Raw genomic sequence first — 20,582 nt, forward strand, 5'->3', positions numbered from 1 at the left:
TTGACCTGCTATACTCTGGTTTCTTCCTCCTTTGAATATCTGCAGCGAGTGTGGTTTGTACCAACAAAATGACCAGGTAAATGACCTCCTGTCTTGGTTCTTTTTTAAAATATATTTTATTGATTTTTTGCAGAGAGGAAGGGAGAGGGATAGAGAGTTAGAAACATCAATCAGCTGCCTCCTGCAACACCTCCTACTGGGGATGTGCCCGCAACCAAGGTACATGCCCTTGACTGGAATCAAACCTGGGACCCTTGAGTCCGCAGGCCGACTCTCTATCCATTGAGCCAAACCAGGTAGGGCTTGGTTCTTTATTAATTGTTTATCTCCCCACCTCCTCCCTCCCCTGCCCCCGGGGAACAGGCGCATCTTACTCTTCTACTTTAGCGATGTGTGGAGCACAGATCTTGAGCACAAGCTTATTGATGAAAATGGAAAACAAACGATGTCAGCTTTCTCTAGATGTCTCAGTTTATTTTGATTCAAATGAAATGAGCATTGTTGTTTAAATTATACAGATACTATGACTCCCTGAATCCCAGAGACTGGCTGCCTCAGATAATTAAGGCCAAAAGGAAGCCCTGGTGTGTCATGACATTTCACATACATTGCTTCATTTAATCAACACAACATTCCTGTGTCTTAACTCTATTAAGTATACCTGTTTTATGAGAAGGACACTGAGGTGGAGTAATCAGGCCACAGAAACAACCAATAGAGGGACAGAGAGGGCATGTTGTGTTGTGAGAGGAAAGTCAACACTAGCCAATCTGACGCCAGACCACAAATCCATGGCTCTTCTTTTATGCAACCTTGCCCTCTCCCTCAACTTCTTAACTTTGTTTAGGTAGACATTGGCCACTGTTTTCTTCCTATATCCACATTTCCAAACATCCAACTTGTCAGCATTGAGGATAAGGAAAATTTGGTGCCTCCTATTGCTTCAGAGTCTTTAAAAGTTCCTTCTTGGTTTTCCCATTAAAAACAAGCACCCCAAACAGCAAAATCACCCTTGTTTTGATATACTAGAGTCCATTTGTATGGTGTGGGGGCTTTCAGTTCCTGAGAACTCTCCAGATAGTCATTTCTCACTCTCTCCTCCTCTCTCTAGCAAAAGAAAGGAAGCTGGCAGAATAACATTTTTGCTATTTCAAAAGCTAAGAGTAACTGGTATTTTATTTGCCTTCTCACTCTGTTAGACATATCTCTAGACACTGATGGGATAAAGATGGTCAGTGATTGGAAGAGATAGAGACAAATAGAAGATGGGGAGGGGGAAGCACACAGTGGCTTGAAGGGATGATGCAAACCTAGGCTTCTTTCAAAAGAGACAGCCATAAAAATGTGCTCACATGGAGACAACAGATATGATGGCTAGATTTTTTTTTCTTTCCTGTGTCTTCTTACTCTGCAGGTGTGAAGTTCTGCTACTGAGAACAAAACATTTTCCAAATTATAAGGGCTAAAATAAAGGTGTATCAATTAGCTATGCTGACACACACCACACACACACACACACACACACACACACACACACACTCCACTCAGTAGCCTAAAAATTAAGCATCTATTGTTTCCAATGGGTCTCTATTTCAGCTGGAGAGTCTTATTGATCATCCCCAGGTTTTGCTCATCTCAGAAAGGCTTGCTCATGTCTCTGGTGGGTAAGCTGTGAACTGGCTAGACTAGGAGGGTCTCTCACATGCCTGGTTGTCAGATGGGGTGATGGGAGTGACTGGGTTGCATGTTTCTCATTACCCAGTATTGCAGTGAAGCTTTTGCTCATGGTTCAGGCAGAGATTCCAAGGAAGAGTGGAAGTAGGCAATGCCTCTAAAAGTCTAGTCTTGGAAATGGCCCAATGTCATTTTTGTGTATTCTGTTGGCCAGATCAATTAAAAAAACAACCACAATCCACACACAGCCCAGATTCAAAGAATGGAGAAATAGTTTCCACCGACTGATTGAAAGAGTCGCAGTGCAGAGGACATGAATTTATGGCGGGATGAAGAATTTTAGGCAGTTTTGCAATCTGTCACAATTATGTATAATCTCTCTCAAGTCGCAGTCTCTCTTAAGACCTCAAGTCTCATATAATCATGGAAGTCCAGGACCTGGTGATTGTCGTCAAGTCTGGATTTGGCTACTATAGTCCAGACCCTATGATATAAGAAAGAAAATTCATCTGTTCCCTAAACACCAAAGCTAGGTGGTGAATAGGAATAGGATAATTATTAAAAACACTTCCATTCAAAAAGGGGAATGAAAGGAGGTAAACAGCCCAGAACTGGTCATTGCAGAACAAATATTTCTGGTTTCTCTCACTCTTAAAGTGGGAGAGTTCCTTGCTTAGGCCCAGATCTGCTCTCTGGAGGTGGTTCCCAGTCCACTGCTCTCGTGGCTCTTGGCTTTGCCCTTGGGGGATCCTTTCTATAGCTTTTCTCCTCAACTTAACAACTTTCTTATTTTGTTTATAGGCTGTCAGAGAAAGACTGTGGTATACAGTAGGAACTCAAACAATGTTTTGTTTAATGTCATTTTCTTATAATGTGGATAAAATGCCGTAGGAATTTAACTCTTATTTATGTCAATTAGCCTACAGTAAAATGGTTTCATTACATGTTGGTTTACTTAAAATCGCAGAACTTATCAACAACATTAATGGCGGACTTACTGTACTAATTTAAAAAATGAACCAAATTTACCATTGACAAAGTAAACTCACTTTTCCTATTTCTCGGGTTTGGGTTTGGTCTCGTGATTTGCTCTCATTCAATGCAACAAAAGTGATGGGTATGCCAATATGGGCCTAAGTTTTAGAAGACCTTCTCCTAGACACCGGTGAACACCTGTGAACAGGCCCAGGTTAGCCTGCTGCAGATGAGAGATCGTTTAGAGGAGAGTAGTCTCACATGAGGCCATGCTAGATCAGCCAGCTCTCAACTCACCTGCCAGCCAACTGCAGACACATGACTAGGTCAACGTTAGCTTAACCGCAGCACGAACAGAAGCACTTCTATCAGACCCTTGGTGTCACGGGCTAAAATAAATGATGGTCAGTATGCACCTGAGAATTTTGCAGTTCTTATTGTGTAATATTAACATGGAAAGTAGGAGTTGCCTTGAATCACAACTATTGGCATTCAGGCTCCACTTGTTTCTTGGGCTGGGCAGCCAATGCCTGCCAGTGACTGGTGCATGCTAAACCTTATGCTGTCATCTTCTCTACTCTATCTTTTTTTAAAAAATTTCTTGTATTTAATATGTGTATTATACTTACAGGTATTAATTCATTCTTTTCTCATCACAACCCCATGAGGTATACTGAGCAGGCATCCATTTCACTGATACAAAGTTTTTTGCTCAGAAAGGTTAAGTGACTTCCCAAGTTTACAGTTAGCAGCCCAGAATAGTATGCATTCTTCTACATTAATGATCTTCAAATTTTTCTATATTATATTATATTATATTATATTAATTATATTATCTCTCTTGTCCTGCCTCATACTTTAATTAAATGTGGTTTGGATGTCTGATTCTCCATCTGAGAATCCGAACACCTAATTCTGACCATCTTGGACCTTCCACCAGTGCTTCATATGCAAACTAATTGTGCCTTAGAAATTAGTAACCAACCCAAGTACTATTCAATGATATTGGACGACTGTGATCTCAGGGGGCAGAAGTGGGGCCATAGATACAAATTACAAAGAGGAAGATTTCAGGTTATTATAAAATAGACTTTGTAACATGTCATTGTGAAGGTTCCAATATTTGGGGGAAGAGTAAACTGGATGCTCTTTGAGGACCTTGTCAGCTCATGGAGTCAATGACTCTGTTATGTCAAATTTTTAAAAATGAAAAAGTTATGCATTTATCACCATATCCGGGCAACCTGCCTACTGCATGAAAGGAAGATTCAGTCTGTTACTATTGAAATGCTTTCCTGGGTTTTCAAACCCTTGTTAAAATTTTCTTCTTTTTGCCTCTTCTTGTTTCCTGATGCTTTTTTCTTTTCTTTTTTACCATTTCTTCTCACCCTCTATTTGTGGCTTTATCTCCTCTATGTCTTAGAATGACATAGGTAGCCCCTTCTTTCCAAGCTCAGTGTAGTTTTTCTGCATTGTATAGTGCCACAGCCTGACTGTAAACACATGCTGATCATACCCAGATCTTCTTGGTCTGGCCCTTTGATAGTCATTCTTGCTGGTGCCAACTATTTCCAGCTCTCCTTCACTCAAGGAGGAATGCACTCCTGGCTCTCTCTGGTTGGATGTAGCCATTGAATAGTTCTTTGCAGAAGTGGCATGTGTCACTTCCTGCTCAAACATCCAATTGCCAGGGCAAGACCCTCCAGAACTCTCTTTTCCCTCTGGTTCCATAGCTGACAACATTTGAAAAGGTGGCTGCTCTCTCAGCTTGGGCCTTTGAGAGACTACAATGAACAAAGGACCCCTGCTGACCTACAATAGGTGGTGAAGTAAGAAATTAACCTTTACTGTTTTAAGTCATTGGGATTTTTTTATTTTTATTCTTACCACATCAGTTTGATTGACAAAGCCCTGGCCTCCAAATCTCTTTTATAGGACTCTCTAATATTTTCATTTGGATGTCAGAGGTGCACCTCTAACATGGAATTCCAAACCAACATCACCAGTTCAAAGTGAATCAATAATCTTCTTCCAAGTTCTGCTTCTTCACTTTCTCTCAATGATACTATGATGTTTTGCACATTTACCGGGTCAACAAAAAGACAGAACAAATCTCAGAGCCAATCGGGCACTGTATTTTTCTGTATCTCCTTAGCATCTTTCATACCCAGGCTCCTCTCCCTGACTATTGTTGCTGTTCTAGTGCAGGCCCTCAAACCCTCAAACTCAGCGGTTTTCAACCTGTGGGTCGCGACCCCTTTGGCGGTCGAACGACCCTTTCACAGGGGTCGCCTAAGACCATCCTGCATATCAGATATTCACATTATGATTCATAACAGTAGCAACATTACAGTTATGAAGTAGCATCGAAAATAATTTTATGGTTGGGTCACAACATGAGGAACTGTATTTAAAGAGCCAGAAGGTTGAGAGCCACTGCGTCTAGCTGGACAATTGCATCTGTCTCCTAATAGCTCATTTTCTAAAAAACACATAGGATCGTGTCATTGTTCTGCTTTAAAATTTCTTAGTGGTTCAAGGCCTTTGTGATAAGATTCACATACTCTGTGTCCTCTACAGTTTCAGGAGAATTCATGGGAGAAGGGAGGGAAATCCAGGTAGAAAGATCACCATGAGCAAAGACCAGAGGCAGGAAGCAGTGATGCTTTATAAGGGAGCTGCATGCAAATAGTATGACTTCAGCAAAGGTCCAATGGAGAGTGAAGAGAGCGATAGGACTCTTAGGACTAGAGAGATCCCCTTTGTTCCCACTGAATTCTATGCCTCAATCATACTTTCTTTATTCTCCCAGTTTTTACATCCTGATAGTAAACACCCACTGATTTTTAAAATATTTACCTTGTCACCATCACTATGAAGCCTTCCTGCTTACAATAATACTTCATCAAGCTTATTTTTCAGTGTTCTCCCTCAGTAAGCTGGGAGCCTCCTGAGGGTAGAAACAATCCATTTCTCCATTGATTTCATATCTTGGCAGTCAGCACAATAGCTGCCATACATCAGGGACTTAAGAACTGATTGTTGAATGAATATATGACTGAATGGATTCTTCTCTTTAGCATCTCTTAGGTACTCCATTCACTATTCGGAATGAATTGCTTCAAATCACAGATTTATGGATGGCTAAGAAAGGGGGCAATTTTTTATTTTCATACTTCTACCTCCATGTTAGCCCCTCTTCCCCCAGTGCCAAGCTCTGCCTATCATCCTGTCAGCAGCCACCTGCTGGGTGCCAATACTGCCAATTCAGCAGCTTTGCCCACATATCCCTGGGGACACCATTCACCTTATCACCAAAGAGAGAGAGAAAAACTCCCATCTGTTACAGCTCAGAGCTAGAAGGCTAGTAATTATATCAGCACACAGACTGCAGATCAGATTTTCTTGTTTTTTGGGAGCACTTAGGGAGATTTCCTTCCCCCTTTATTGTTGTTTTCTGCCCAGCAAGTGACCGTATTTCCTCTCCACCGAGACACAATTCAAGACATTGCCAAGCGAATTTGTTGCCTGATGATTCCAGGGTAGGTGCTTAAAATTGCAAATGTCTTCCTGAAAAGCTGTAGTGGAGCCCAGCTCTGTAAACTTTTAAAAACTAGTACATAGTAAATGCACAACTCATGTGCCACCATTGATACTCCACACGAAGGTGGTAATGGCATCAGAGGGCTCCCAGAATAAACATCGCTCCAGCACGAAGGGTGGTGGCCTTGAAAATTGGCTGGAGGCTTTCCAAAGACATCAGCAAGGGCAAGGCTGAAATGACATGGCAATCCCTCAAACATGAACCTGTGGGACTTCTAAATGTCTTAGGAAATTACTAAGCTGGGAAAGCACACTTGGAATTATAGTCAAACTCTTCTTGATGACATGTACAATCATTGCTAAGCTTGTTTCTCCATTTGTAATACAGAAAAAAATATCCTTCATGCCCCAAGCTATTTTTTGCTCTTCCCAAGGAAGAAGAGGATTGAATTTCATGAAGTTATTTGAACTGGAAGAAATAAACAATGGGTTCATTCATTTAGCATGCAACTGTTGAGCACCCACTGTATGTCAGGACCAAGCACTACAGAAAGCAAGACTGACCCCTGCCCTCATGCCACTAAGTCTGGAAAGGGAGATAGCTATTCAACAAATCCCACAAATACATATTTAATTATTAATTAATTAAGTGCTCTGAAGAAACAGAATAGATTAGTTAAAAGAATCCTAATTACATTAAAGTTTTAAATTTACATAGAGATGACTTCAGCACATTTAGACCCCATGCAAGGGGGCTTAATAAATCTGTTATTTGTTTAGAAGTTTCTAGTCTTACTCGGTTCAGACAGGATCACAATGTTAACCTAAAACTCTCCCGAGCCTCCTAATTTCCTGTCCTTTAAAAATACAATCTCTCTCATGTCAACTTATGTCCTAGAAGCCCCCACTATTTTAGATTTCCTGGAGTGGAAAGGCTATAATTGCACAAACACTCCAGAAATTACTATGGAAAGAACATATAATAGTATATATATTTTTGTATATTTTCTGCTAATCCTAGCCAAGAAAATTCTTCTCCCTGTTGATACCTCCCCCAAAAAAAGTAAGCACTTACAGGGCAAATGGCTAATATCAATACATTGTGTGACTAATCTAATTCTAGTTTCTTGGTGTAGCCACCTTCATTTGATATTCCATCCATAAATAATGCACAACACACCACTCTGACAATGATATGAAATTAGAGGTGAAAAACATGTGACTCCTCAGGGGAAGAACAAAGGAGGTTGCAACTCAATTTCTTTATTTTTTTTTTTTCAAAATAGTTGTTATTTGGGTAAATTTGCTGCAGTCAATAAAGCATTCCTGTAGGGCTCCTTCATCCCTGGGTGGCCTTTAATTTCATTTGCATATTGGAAATTCAGCACTTTCTCTTGCTCTAATCAAACTTGAAAAAAATAAAAAGAACAAACAAGCTGCCTTTCTTCAGCAAGGGTGTTTTAGATGCTCATAGTAGAGTAAAATGAAGTATTTTACAAAACAAAAGAACATTGCAGGTACATTCTTCTGAGTGTCCATCTTCCCAAGGCCCAGCACCCCAACCTTGTAGAGCTTAGAAATCAGAGGTGGGGGTGCTAAGAAGAAGTACAACAGGCCTGGAGGTCAGAGGATCTGGGCTCTCCATTTACCTTGCTACTCACTAGCCACTGATCTTGGACGTGTCTAAATATATATTTTATGTCTCACTTTTCCCATCTTTAAGATGAGGGTGTTGACTGGGAGCCCCTCCCATTCCTTTGTTTCTTTCCTCATATTCCTTTCTCTGGTAAGTGTGTCTTTCTACCATTCCTTGTGGTATAGAGCCTTTATCTTCTTAGAACCCAGATAAAAAAATTACCTGGATAGCTGTTGTGAAGGTCAATGTCCCATGTATGCTGATAGTTCCTTATGTGCATGGCTATCGTGTTTTAGTGAACTTGTGACAATTGCTGGGGCTGGGGGCGCAGAAGCGTTCCAAGATAAATAACCCAAAAGGAGCCACTGGAGAATCTGGAAATCATAGTTAAATATTTTGCCAAATAAAAAAAGGCACAAATTAACTTAAAGCAATCCATCTCTGTAAAACCAGACCCCTCCCTCCGGCCACCACCCCCCCCACACACACACACACACAGTACAACAACAGGAGGAGTTGAAACACTATCCAACAGAACACAATTAAACAAATGGTGGGAAAAATGACCACAGCAAGGAAGATGAAACTAAAAGGAGAACAAAAAAAAATATCAAATGATGATTTTACAATAAAATAAAATGTTTAAGTCATTGGCTCATCAAAACAAGAAAAAGTGAGAAAGTACAAATATGCAAAATAACAAATGATGTGAGATAGCACTAAAGACATAAAGAAAATTAGCCCGGCTGGTGTGGCTCAGTGGTTGAGCATTGACCTATGAACCAGGAGGTCATGCTTCCATTCCTGGTCAGGGCATACGGCTGGATTGTAGGGTTTGATCCCCAGTGGGGAGTGTGCAGGAGGCAGCCAATCAATAATTCTCTCTCATCATAAATGTTTCTATCTCTCCCTCTTCTTTCCTCTCTGAAATCAATGAAAAATATATATATATATGTATATATATATATGAAATGAAAAAAAAATTATTAAGCTAAATTTTATAGAAATAAATTTTAAAATAGGTGAAATGGAAAGTACACTAGAAAATGTACTAGAAACATTAAAAGACAACTTACTGTACATAAACAAAACAAAAAATACTAACATATTCCTTTCCCATACACCAAAGGCATAGAATCCAGCTGCAGAAATTGGACTAAAATTTTAAAGAGCAGAATTAAACTTATTTAAATCATTTCAGGGCATAGACAGGGTGATGAAGGTGGCAGGAAGGAAGTTTAAAAACACAGGATAATCTTTTCATGAGATTTTACATCAAAACCTGACAAGGATTGCACAGAAAAATAAAACTGTAGATGGATCCCATGTGCCTATATTGATGCAAAAATCCTAAACGCATTAAGAATATAAACCACTCTGCCAAAGCAAGGTTTATTCCAGGAAGACGTAGATGGTCCTTAGGAAATACATTTCATTATTTTTATGGAACAAAGAAGAATATCAGATAGACGTCTCCATCGGTACTGAAAAAAGGCACTTCACATTTTAGATTTACTTAAAAAAATAAAAGGAAAAGTTCATAAAACAAAAATAGGAGGAATTTCTTTAATGTGATAAAAACACATCTCAACCACAAAGCCGGCATCTTGCTTGAAAGGAAACACGAGGAACCTTAGCAGTCAGAAAACATTAGAGTCAGGAATAGAACAAAAATGTCCTAATCATGACTTCTCGTTAGCAGCATCTGGAAGAACCAGCGAATGCTATTCTACAAGAGGCAGAAATTAGAGGCATGTAACCTAGACATTTTTAAGTTATCATTATATGCATATGATCTAACTGAAAACTATTCCCAACAGGTGAGTTCAGTGAGATGAAAGGGAAGAAAACCAATATCTTTCTTATGTAAAAACAACAATTTGTTAAAATTTCAATAGAAGAAAAGACACCATTTACAACTGATTTTAAAAATACAAAAGCCCTAGTAATAAATCTAATAAGAAATATGTGTGTGAGAGATATGCTACTGAGGATATGTGACAACTTACACAAATGATTAGGCATACCATATTTTTGGATAAAACAACTCAAAAACATGAGACCAACAATTTTATTCCTGAGCTCAATGTATAGATTTAACATGATCCTGATTTTTTAAAAAAATGTCAGTAAGATTTGTGGAAGCAGACAGCTGATTCTGATATTCAAATGGAAAAATAAAGAAGAAAAGGAAGAAAATGAAAAAATAAAAAGGAGAAAGCCTGGTATAACCAGATATTAGATCATAATACCAGGTTGCAATAATTAAATGTTTGGTTCTGGTATATGAATTAACTGGCAGTCAATGGGTTAGAATTGGAAGTCTGGAAGTAGGCTTGAAGATTTATGCAACTTTAGTATATGACAAATTTCCATTTCATATCAGTGAGGAAAGATGGATTATTCAATTAATTTTGTTGGGAAACTGGGTCGCTATCTGGAAAAAATTTAAGTTGAATTCATACTTCAAGTATCACAGTAGGATAAGTTTAAAAAATAGATTAAAGACTTAAGGGTAAAAAATAAAACCATAAAAGTACTAGAAACCCCCCCCCCAAAAAAAATATTTTATAATCTCAGAGTGCTGAAGATCTTTCTAACCATGTCACAAATCTCAGAAGCTAAAATAAAAGATCCATACTTTAAACTACAGTAAATTAGAAAAAAAATACTTATGGCAAAAGCACCACATGAAATCAAACGTTTTAGGATAAACTTTGAAAAAATACTTTGACATCTTACCACAGACAGAGGCCAGATTATCTAATACATAAAGAGTTCATATAAATCCATAAACAAAAATACTAACATTCCAAAAGAAAAAGAATGCATCAAAAACATGAACACACAGTTCAAGAGAAATAAATATGCAATTGGCTATTGAGGTGCACACTTCATTCATGTTAAGGAAAATGGAAATACCAGTACAAAGAGATACCATTTTCACCTATTACATTGTCACAGATAGAAAAGTGTCACAACCTACAGTCCTGATAAAAGTGTGGAGAAACAGACTCTCAGGCTTGGGGAGGGTGTAAGTTGCAGCTAGATCTATGAAGGGTCCGTCGGCAATAATGAGCATACCTGTACACTTTGAAATTTCACAACTGGAAAATTTAATCTAAGTATATACTTGCACATGAGTGAAATGGGGACTACAGATCACTCACTTATGATTATATGCAATAACAAATGAATGGTAATATCCTAAATATCTTATCAGTAGGGAACCAACTGAATAAATACAGAACATCCATACAGCGGAATGCCACGCAGCCATACACAAGAACAAGAAACTCTTGTTCTCTGGGCTGATATAGAAAAATCTCTAAAATGTGCTAAGTGAAGACAGCGAAGTGAAGGATAGTGTATATAGTGTGCTACCATTTGTGTAATAAAGGGTAACACACACACATGTACACACAATCATTTGTGTGTGCATAGAATCTCCAATATTGATAAGAAACTGATAACAATTGACTGTGGGAAAGGGAGCTAGGCAGTTAAGGGATCAAAGTAGGAAGAATTTTGACCGTAAGCTCTTTTATCCTTTCAATGCTAAACCATGTTGAATGTACTACTTACGTAAAAATAAAATTAAAATCAAATGGAGAAATTTTCCATAAAGCTAAATTTACCCAATCTTTATTTTATTTCAGAAGATCTTACTTTTAAATGATGGTGGTAGTCAGTGATAGACATTGTTGTGTTTTTTATTTATTGTCTTTAATTTTCAAAATAAAAAGAAATATAGTACGTCAATTATAACTTGATATATGGACCTGGGTCATTTACACATGATCTTTGTATTTTCAAACATTGGGGTAAATTAAGAAGATCAAATATACATAAAAATAGGAAAATGTGAATAAGGAACAAAAGTCACTTCTTACATCTTCATAAATAGTGTTGAAAAGCATAAACATATTCCTAGATGGTAGAGATGGGGACGGCCAATTATTGAAAAGAAAAAGAGCATAAAATACGAGGAAAACGCACATACCTAAAACTATGGAGACAGCTGTTGCTGAATAGCCAGGGAATGTAATATACTGAAAGTTAATTATATGCTTTTTATAGCAATTTGAAATGGACCCAGTGATCTGATTCCACAGTTTAAAAACATTGACACATTTTTTTTTTCCACTTCTGCAGGGTTGGGCTGTTAGAACGTGACTAGGGCTGGGGTGAAACTAGTGTGTTACTCACTCATGCATTTCACTTTGCAGTCTGCAAATCACCTCCATTCACATGATTTTGATATTCTATGCCAATCTTAAAGGTTATGCAATATTTTTGTTGCATTTTTACAGATCAGGAACTGAAGTTTGATTTCCTTAAGTGACTTGCTCTGGGGCACATGGCTAGGAATCGCAGGGTTAGAACTCAAAAATGCCCTGGCTCTTTGTCTAGTCTTTATAGCTCTAAATCAGATTGCCTAAGTCCAATATGTCCTGTTTCATCGAGCCTGCAGGGAAGTTTGCCCTGCAGAAGGAGGCCGCCAGCATCTAAGGGACGCGTGCAATCATTCTTGCATTAAACCCCAATAGATTTCTCAAACACAATCTTCCTCTAATTGTGTCTTCTATGTGAGCAGTCATTTCTTGGGTGTGCAAGTGCAAGTGTGTTTGGGTAATGTGTCATCTATGTGCCATCAAGGCACCTGCACATTTGCATACTGGGAAAGACCTGAATAAAACATGAAGTGTTTTATTCCAATGGGATGCAAGATCCTCAAAGGATATTTACAAATGCACGCGAGTCCCTCGGAATCAATCAATCCCTGAATCAACAAACATTTTTTGATTCCCTGGTGTGTCCCTCCCACTCGGATAAAAGCTGCAGTGGAAACAATGAAGCTAGGAAAGTCTCCTCCTCCCCTACCTCCACCCTTGGAGACCTTCCGTTTAGATGAGAGAAGATAATGAGATTTAGGGCGGTCTCTCACCTGTGTCCACAGAGCACACATTCACTGAGCTCCCTTCAAAAGGCTCCAGTTGGATAGAAAGGAGGAGCAGAAAATGCTGAAGTTGAGTTGTCTACATCCTGGTGACCTTTCATCATGAGGTTATTTGGCTGCCCTTGTATCCGATGACGTGTGGAACACTGCCAACACAGACAGCTGGCCATGAATGTGGCTTTGGCCACGAATAATCCCCAGGGCAGTTGCCCTGCTTCCACTCCTGCCTCTCTAGAGTCTATTCTTTAGCCAGCGGACATGATATTTTTTAAAATAGTAAATCGGTTATGTCGTACTTTTGTTTATAATTTTAAAATGAGTACCTCACTTGTTCTTAGCATAAAATTCAAACTCTTCGCCATGGCCAGCAAGGCCATTATTGGGCCCCTGACTCCCTCTCATAACTCATCAGCACCTTCTCTTCTCACTCATGATTTTCTTCCTATCCCCAGCTCTTCCCCAACTATGGGCTTGTGCACTCCTAAAGCTTTCTCCCTGGAGTGTTTGGACCCAATTTTTTTTTTTTCATTGCCATCTCCTTGTCATTGCTGAGGTTTCGATTCAAATGTTAATACCAAGAGAGACCCTCCCTACCCAAACCATCTACTCTACATCTTGCCCTACTCTCTATATATCAACAACGTGTCCTTTTCTTATAGTAGTTACTAGAGGCCTGATGCATGAAATTTGTCCAAGTAAGCCTTCCTTCATCTTCCCGCCCCCTCCCCCGACTGCTGGCACCGGCTTCCCTCTGGCACCTAGGACCCAGGCTTCCCTCTGGGACCCGGGCTTCCCTCTCAGCCCTGGCTTCATCTGGAAGGTCATCTGGAAGGATGTCTGGTCTAATTAGCATAATATGCTTTTATTATTATAGCTTACTATGTGAAATTACCTTATACATTTGTTTGCTTGTTCATTGTCTCTCTCTCCCCAGCTAGAATGCAAAGGCTTTATGAAAGCAGCGGCCTTGTCTGCCGTATTTATTGCTGTTTATGCAGTTTCTAGGACAGCAAGTAGTAAGTATTTAGCAAATATTTATTGAGCGAATGAATGAGAAGCCTCAGAAGTTGAGTGTTTATGGTTCTCGTTAGCATCTGCACCCCTTCATAGCCCGGTGACTCTTGAGATATTACACAAGAGTCTCCCCACCTCCCGTGCCTTCCTCACCTCCACAAAGCACTCTGGGGCTCTCCGTCTGTCCAATCAGTGACACCCCGTGCCCCCGGGAAGAATAAGATTATTGAAGCAGTAGTACAAAGCGGAAAAAAATTGCAGTTTAAATTCTGGGCTTTTTGAGTTTCTCAATGGATTTTTAAAATTATAGCTGCTGCTTTTGAGTATCAGAGGTAAAGCCCTGAAGGAATCAGGGCATAAAGTGCACACCATAAGCAAGTGATGGGGAAAGAATAGAATGGCCATTTCATTCAATCATGTGGACAAGATAAAGATGGAGGTCTTGGGGGGCTGGAGGATATAGGCAAGGATCAGGGGACATGGTGGGATATTAGATGATAGTTGGCAAGGGACCCAGTGTTCTGCCAGCTCCCTCTGGGCCATGTCCTGAAAGATGAGGGGTCTCAGACTAGAGAAGAGTTAGGCTTCCCGATGTCGGTGAACCGCTAGGAGTCGGGGGAGAGTTGCCACATGCCAGCATGAAAAGGTGGCTGGGAAGGTCTAACAAAGTTGATCAAAAAAGCTTTCCATGTTCTTGTAGAAGTTGCAAAATGGAGCATATAGAATGTTCTGAGCTTCCCTGAAAGGAGTGGAAATGTTTGAGAGATACCTGGGAGGCAGAAAGGGGTGTGATAGCCAGGATTGAGACACAGAGGTACCTGTGAGTCGATGAGAGGGCACAGCAGGACCATGGAAATCAGCAGCAGATGCACTGAGGATCCAAGCTAAGGACCAAAGATCAAGGGGCAGCAGAGGGTGGAGGGGAGTGAGCGGTGAATTTGATGACTCTTCATGATTCTTAGCTCATTACCCCTGCATGCTCACATGCACTGCCTCTCTTCCTAACATTAGATGGCATATGGGTAGAAAGGGAGATAAAGGATGGACTCTTAATACAGCTGAGTTTACACCCAAATGTTTCATTCCAGTGTTGTGAGATCATACAAAAATGTTCAGATTTGGGATTTTTAAAAATCAGATGGAAATGAGACTTGATGAACAAATTAAGATCATTTCAAAGAGAGAAAACATGGAACTTCACTTTTTTCACACAACTTGATGATGTGAAATTTTTACTCAATACATATATATGAAAATGTGTTCAGAAGCTTTGTAAGTAATGTAGAACAGAAGTTAGCCACCTGATGCTGTTACAGTGAAAGTACAGCTATCTCACAGAGTTAACTAATAGTCTTGCACCTGGCAGATCGCTGCAGGTTCTGAGGCAGGTAAGGACACCACCTGAAACCCAGGCTTCAGTCTGGAATCAGATAGGCCTGGGTTCAAATCTCTGCCTCTAAAGTTTTATGAAATGGTAATTTGAGAGAAGGCATTTAAACTTTTGGTATTTCAGTTGCATCATCTATGAAAATAATGCCATCTTTAAAAAACTCGGAATTAAATAACATTATCCTATACGGTATAATAAAAGCCTAATATGCTAACTGTCCAATAGTTCGTTCAACCGTTTGACCATTTGCTATGATGCACACTGACCATCAGGAGGCAGATGCTCCAACCGGTAGGTTGCTGCTGGGGTCCGGTCATTTGGGCCTGGACGAGACAGGCTAGACATGCCCTGGAGCCCTCCCTTGGTCCCTCCCCTGCCCTGATCGTGCACTAGTAGGGTCCCTCGCCTGGCCTGCACCTTCTTGCAATCCTGGACCCCTCGGGGGATGTTGGAGAGCCAGTTTTGGACCAATCCCCACAGGCCAGGCTGAGGAACTCCACTGGTGCATGAATCTGTGCACTGGGCCTCTAGTATATGTGAGATATATATATATTTGTTTAGAAAATTTTCTAATTATGAATGGAAATTATTATTGTTCTCCTAAGTGAGAATGACTTCTTTTGGCCAAACTTAATGTGTTCTTTTAACTACTGACATATTATATATTGTTCATGAATTTTTGGTTGCATAAAACAAGATTTCTATTAAGTACAGCAATTCACTGAGGAGGAATTAATAACCAACACAGTAGATACATTTGTTCACATTGTGAGTTAGTGGAAGAGACATCAATTATGATAAACTGTAAATTGTAGTATTTGTACTCTCACATTTAATTTATTCTGCCCCAAGAGGAAGAACAAATAACAACAATAAACAAAAACTCATTCTCTGGTTTAGTTCTCCTTAGTAACCAACAACATCCACTTATGCAAGGCTTTCCTAGGAATTCATGCCATCCATTGCTGACATCAATTTCTAGAATTTGAAGAAACCTTGAACTCATCGTAGAGATCATCTGGCTTAACTCACATTTTACATAGCAGAAAATCAAGGCCTAAGTCAGACGTGACTTGGTTGGGATTTGTAAGTTATTGAGATAGAGTTTGAATAAGGACTATATTACTCAGTTTTTGCTGTGTAACTAACCACTCCAAAAACTCAGTGACCTGTTTGGTTGGCATGGCTCAGTGGTTGAGTGTCCACCTCAGTAGAGGAAGTCACGGTTCAATTTCCGGTCAGGCACATGCCCAGGTTGCTGGCTCAATCCCCAGTGGGGGGAGGGTGTGTGTGTGCAGGAGGCAGCTGATCAATTATTCTCTCTCCTCATTGATGTTTCTCTCTCTCTCTCTCTCTCTCTCTCTCTCTCTCTCTCTCTCTCTCTCCTTCTCTGCAGTCTGTGACTTAAAACAATAACTCATTTTTTGGCTTATAGGCCTGGGGGTCAGTTGTGTCTGGGCTGCTCTAGCTCAGCTCTGCTGGAGTTGGCTCCAAGCTTCTGGTTGAGTCCAGGTGTCCTCCACATGTCTCTCACCCTTGGATCAGCAGCTGCCAGGGCACTTTTTTTTCTTGTAGTGGCACATAGGAGCGCAAGAGGATAAGCAGGCAAAGGTGATGCTTCTTGAGACCCCAGCCTAGAACTTCAACACTTTAACTTCCACCCATATTTTATCTGTTAAATCAAGTTACATAGAATAGGCTCCAGAATCAGTGTGCCAGAGATATACATACCCCATCCATTCTAGCAGGTGTTACTTCCAAGTTGCAAGATCTGTGGTATGGATGTGTTTGTCTAATAATGGGAGGGCATGAGTGACTGTATTTACTGCAGGGTTCCAATATTCAGATTCCTACATGAGTTTGTCTTCTCCTCCATCATGTTCTAAGCAGGCCTTTAACCTTGTGAGGAAACCAGTTGAAACTTTTTGGTGCCAAGCCACATAGGACCAGCCTTGGCAGTAAGTTAACAATATTACCCTTAGAAAACAGCCATGAAGTCTAGGAATAGTTACATAGAGATGGAGGAATTTAAAAAAACATATTCATTGGCCAAGAATATTTCTACCTCCCTTCTATAATACTGAAACTCATAGTAATTTTTCCTTCAGCAAAAAGGGATTTATAGCTTCAACCCTATCAATTGTTTTTTAATTAAAAATGTATTGAGGTCCTCATGACTGGAGCACATAAACCAGACATGCCAATGCTTGGCACAGGCAGCCCAGCGTGTGTGTATAAATTATACCCGGGGTGACTTGGGTCTGGCCGGGAGACTCTGAAGCAACTCTGAGTTACATCTCTCTGAGTTGGAACTACTGAAACTGACATGCTTGGAATATTTAAAACATCTATCATAGGCCTGAAAATGGATGACTTCACCCCATCAGGGATTCCTTTTTAGCAGTTTCAGATGCTGACCTTACCTGCCATAACTTGAGGTGGCGCCCATCAGCCCAGCCAGCGCCACGTTGATTCTAGAAGAGGTGACCTGGATGCCCTTTCAATTAGCAGACAGGCTCTGGCTGCGAATGCCTTCATTGCCTTTGGTGACATTGAAAGGAGACAGGAAAAGGCCTCATACTGGGCTTCCAGGCTGCAGAGGTGGAGCTCAATGACTTGTAATCCTCTAACCAGCCATTCATTGGCATTTAAGTTTACAGGGGTTTTGTTATGGACAGCCAGCCACTGAGATAGAAGCTAAAAGTTAAGCCCAGAGGAGTTGAGTTTCTGTCAAGAGGGAAGAATGGGAGTTCCAGTAGACAGCCAAGAGTAAAGTTAAAGGAGTGTGCAAGTCTGTCTTCAAAGCATAAGGAGAAATGATGTCAAGTTACCCCTATCCTTATTTGCAAAACAAGGTAAGGTAGTGAGAAATATTTGCCCTTTGCCTGGGCCTAAGTGTAAGATTGATTTTGATGAATCCTGGAATACAGACTTTATAGACTATTATTTAGATGTTGAAGACTTTTCAGCAGGTAAAGAGGGGATTGCCTGCCTGCCTTCTCCAGAAGGTTCTGAAAGTTAATGCTTTCAATTAAGAACAGAATAAAAGGCCATCTTAAATATGAGGAAGAAACGCCAAGGTCAGGAAATGAGTTCATATAGGAGAAACTGCCCTATACTGGGAGTCATAGCTGTGAGACTTTCACAAGCTTTCTTCCCCTCTCTGGGCTTCTATTACCCAGTTTGCAAAATGAGGGAGTTGGGTCTGATGAATGGTAAGTTCTCTTTCAAGCCTAAAAGCTGTGGGTCCAAGATTCCCCTTGACTGCCAACCTGCGCAGAATGGTCTCTGTATAATGCCTCCACCCCATACTACATGGCATAACGGAAGGAGCACAAAATTTGGAGATGGGCCCTTTGCGTTTGAATCATAGATTATGTGTGATCTTGGGCAAACCATCTCTGAATCTGACTTGGACCTAGAGAAAACTTAGATTTCAAAGGAGGAAGCTAAAGATAACTTCTATCGAATCTCCTCGTGGATACTCAAGAATTGATGAAGCAAAAAATAATCAGATCATAGTTGCCAAGTATTTGTAACGCAGTTCATTTCAGGGTGATCTTTGAGGGTAGTATGGTTAACCACATGAAGCAGAGAAACAGGCCCAGTGCCTTTTGGACATGCAACTCGTCCCCTTTTTGTTCTCCATAGACTTTTGGGCAATGAGGGGCAAGCACAGAGAGCTGTAGTGGAAACAGGATTTTGCCATCAGGCCCACTTGGTTTCAAGATTTAGCTCCAACACTACCTAGGAAAGTACACTGGGCAAGTCCATCCATTCCTTTACTCATGAATCATTTGCTGAGTGACTGCTATGTTCTAGACATTGCTAACTGGGTACCAGAGCTACAGTTGTACATAACAACACAGTTTCTGTCTTCTTAGGAATCATCATTGAAAGAATAGGCAGGTAGGTTCATAATTATATTACCCTGCGATCAGTACCAAGAATGAATTAGCACAGAGATCTCTGAGATAATAGGGTGCTGTTCTCTTTGTTTAAAAACCACAACCACAAAACAAGAACTCCATCCATATGAAGTAATAACTATAAAGTATTTCAGTAACACTTACTGAATGCCTATGATGCCTAGTTAGTTACACACACTCACTAATATTCACAAGTTATTTTTTTCCCAGTCATTGCCCCATTTTACAGATGCAGTTAGTGAGGTCTGGAGAGATTCTATCGTTTTCCACAGGTTACTCAGCCATTAGTGGAGGAACTTGGATTTCAAGCCAGTTCTGTGTGGCTCCAGTGCCCATACTTGCTTGTCACACAATGCCACAATGCTCTCTCTTCCACATATGGGTCCTAATCCTTGTTACCCAGTATCCATGACACAGATGTCACCAAAAGGCAGTTGTTCCCTTAAGATAATAGGACCAAACCATGAGAAAAGCCAGTGGGATTCCCCAGATTCGTGTTGAATGCTCTGATGGCTGGGTGCCTTGCCCCAGGAGGCCCCAGTTTACATTTCCCAGTGATCCCTGCTCTGCAGGACATTCTTCTCCATGGTGCTGTGTCTGCTGCACACACAGTACCAGAGCAGCTGCCTTTTATCCCTCTCCTTATGCACAATCCCTACAAAAATATTTTTTAAAAGGATGTGGAGAAAGCCAAGTACAAAACATAACTCAGAAATGGTAATGTAGCAGGGCCCACCACGGCTGCTGACTAGTTGCATTCCTAATGATTTTCTCCAAATAATGCAAGCACTATTTTTTTCCCTGAGAAATGAAATATGGGAGTGCCATATTCCGAGGATGATGGGGAGAACTCATAAAAGATTTTAATCTTTCCTTGTTAGGCTTCAGAAATGCAAACGGCCTCGTCCTCCTTTCCTTTATGCACTGGACTTCTAATTGAGGGAGCTGGCATCAATTCTGCATGTGGGTATCGCTGGCAAGGGAACTAGAATAAATATTTGGGGGGTATCGTTAGCCAGAACATCACTTCATCTTCGTGTCACCATCATTTCCCATATTGTAGTGTTTTAGATGAGAACATATGGCAATAAGGTAGGTAATGAGAACAACAATTTTCTGAAACAACATTATAACTTTTCCCTCTTTATGGTCACATTTAGTTACAGTACATGCTGCCATTTAGGTGTAGAGCCTCATAAAAGCAGATCTCGGAGAATGGAGAATTCAGAGGCAAGGCTTAGGAAGTCTGAACGCCTGGGACCGCAGCCAACCCTGCAGATGGGAATTTGGGGGTGTGGACTAATTAGCTTTTGCTGCAGAAACATGCCAGTTTGGACGGGGCTCATAACTGCACCCTTTCTCTCCTTTTCATGTTACATGAGGACTGTGAGTTGCTCGGGGTTGGCTGGTCTCAGCTTCACCTCTCGTCGCATTCGGGAGCCAGACTGAAGGAGTGGCCTC

The sequence above is a fragment of the Myotis davidii genome, unplaced genomic scaffold (assembly GCF_000327345.1).
Source record: "Myotis davidii unplaced genomic scaffold, ASM32734v1 scaffold622, whole genome shotgun sequence".
Classification (NCBI taxonomy): Eukaryota; Metazoa; Chordata; class Mammalia; order Chiroptera; family Vespertilionidae; genus Myotis; species Myotis davidii.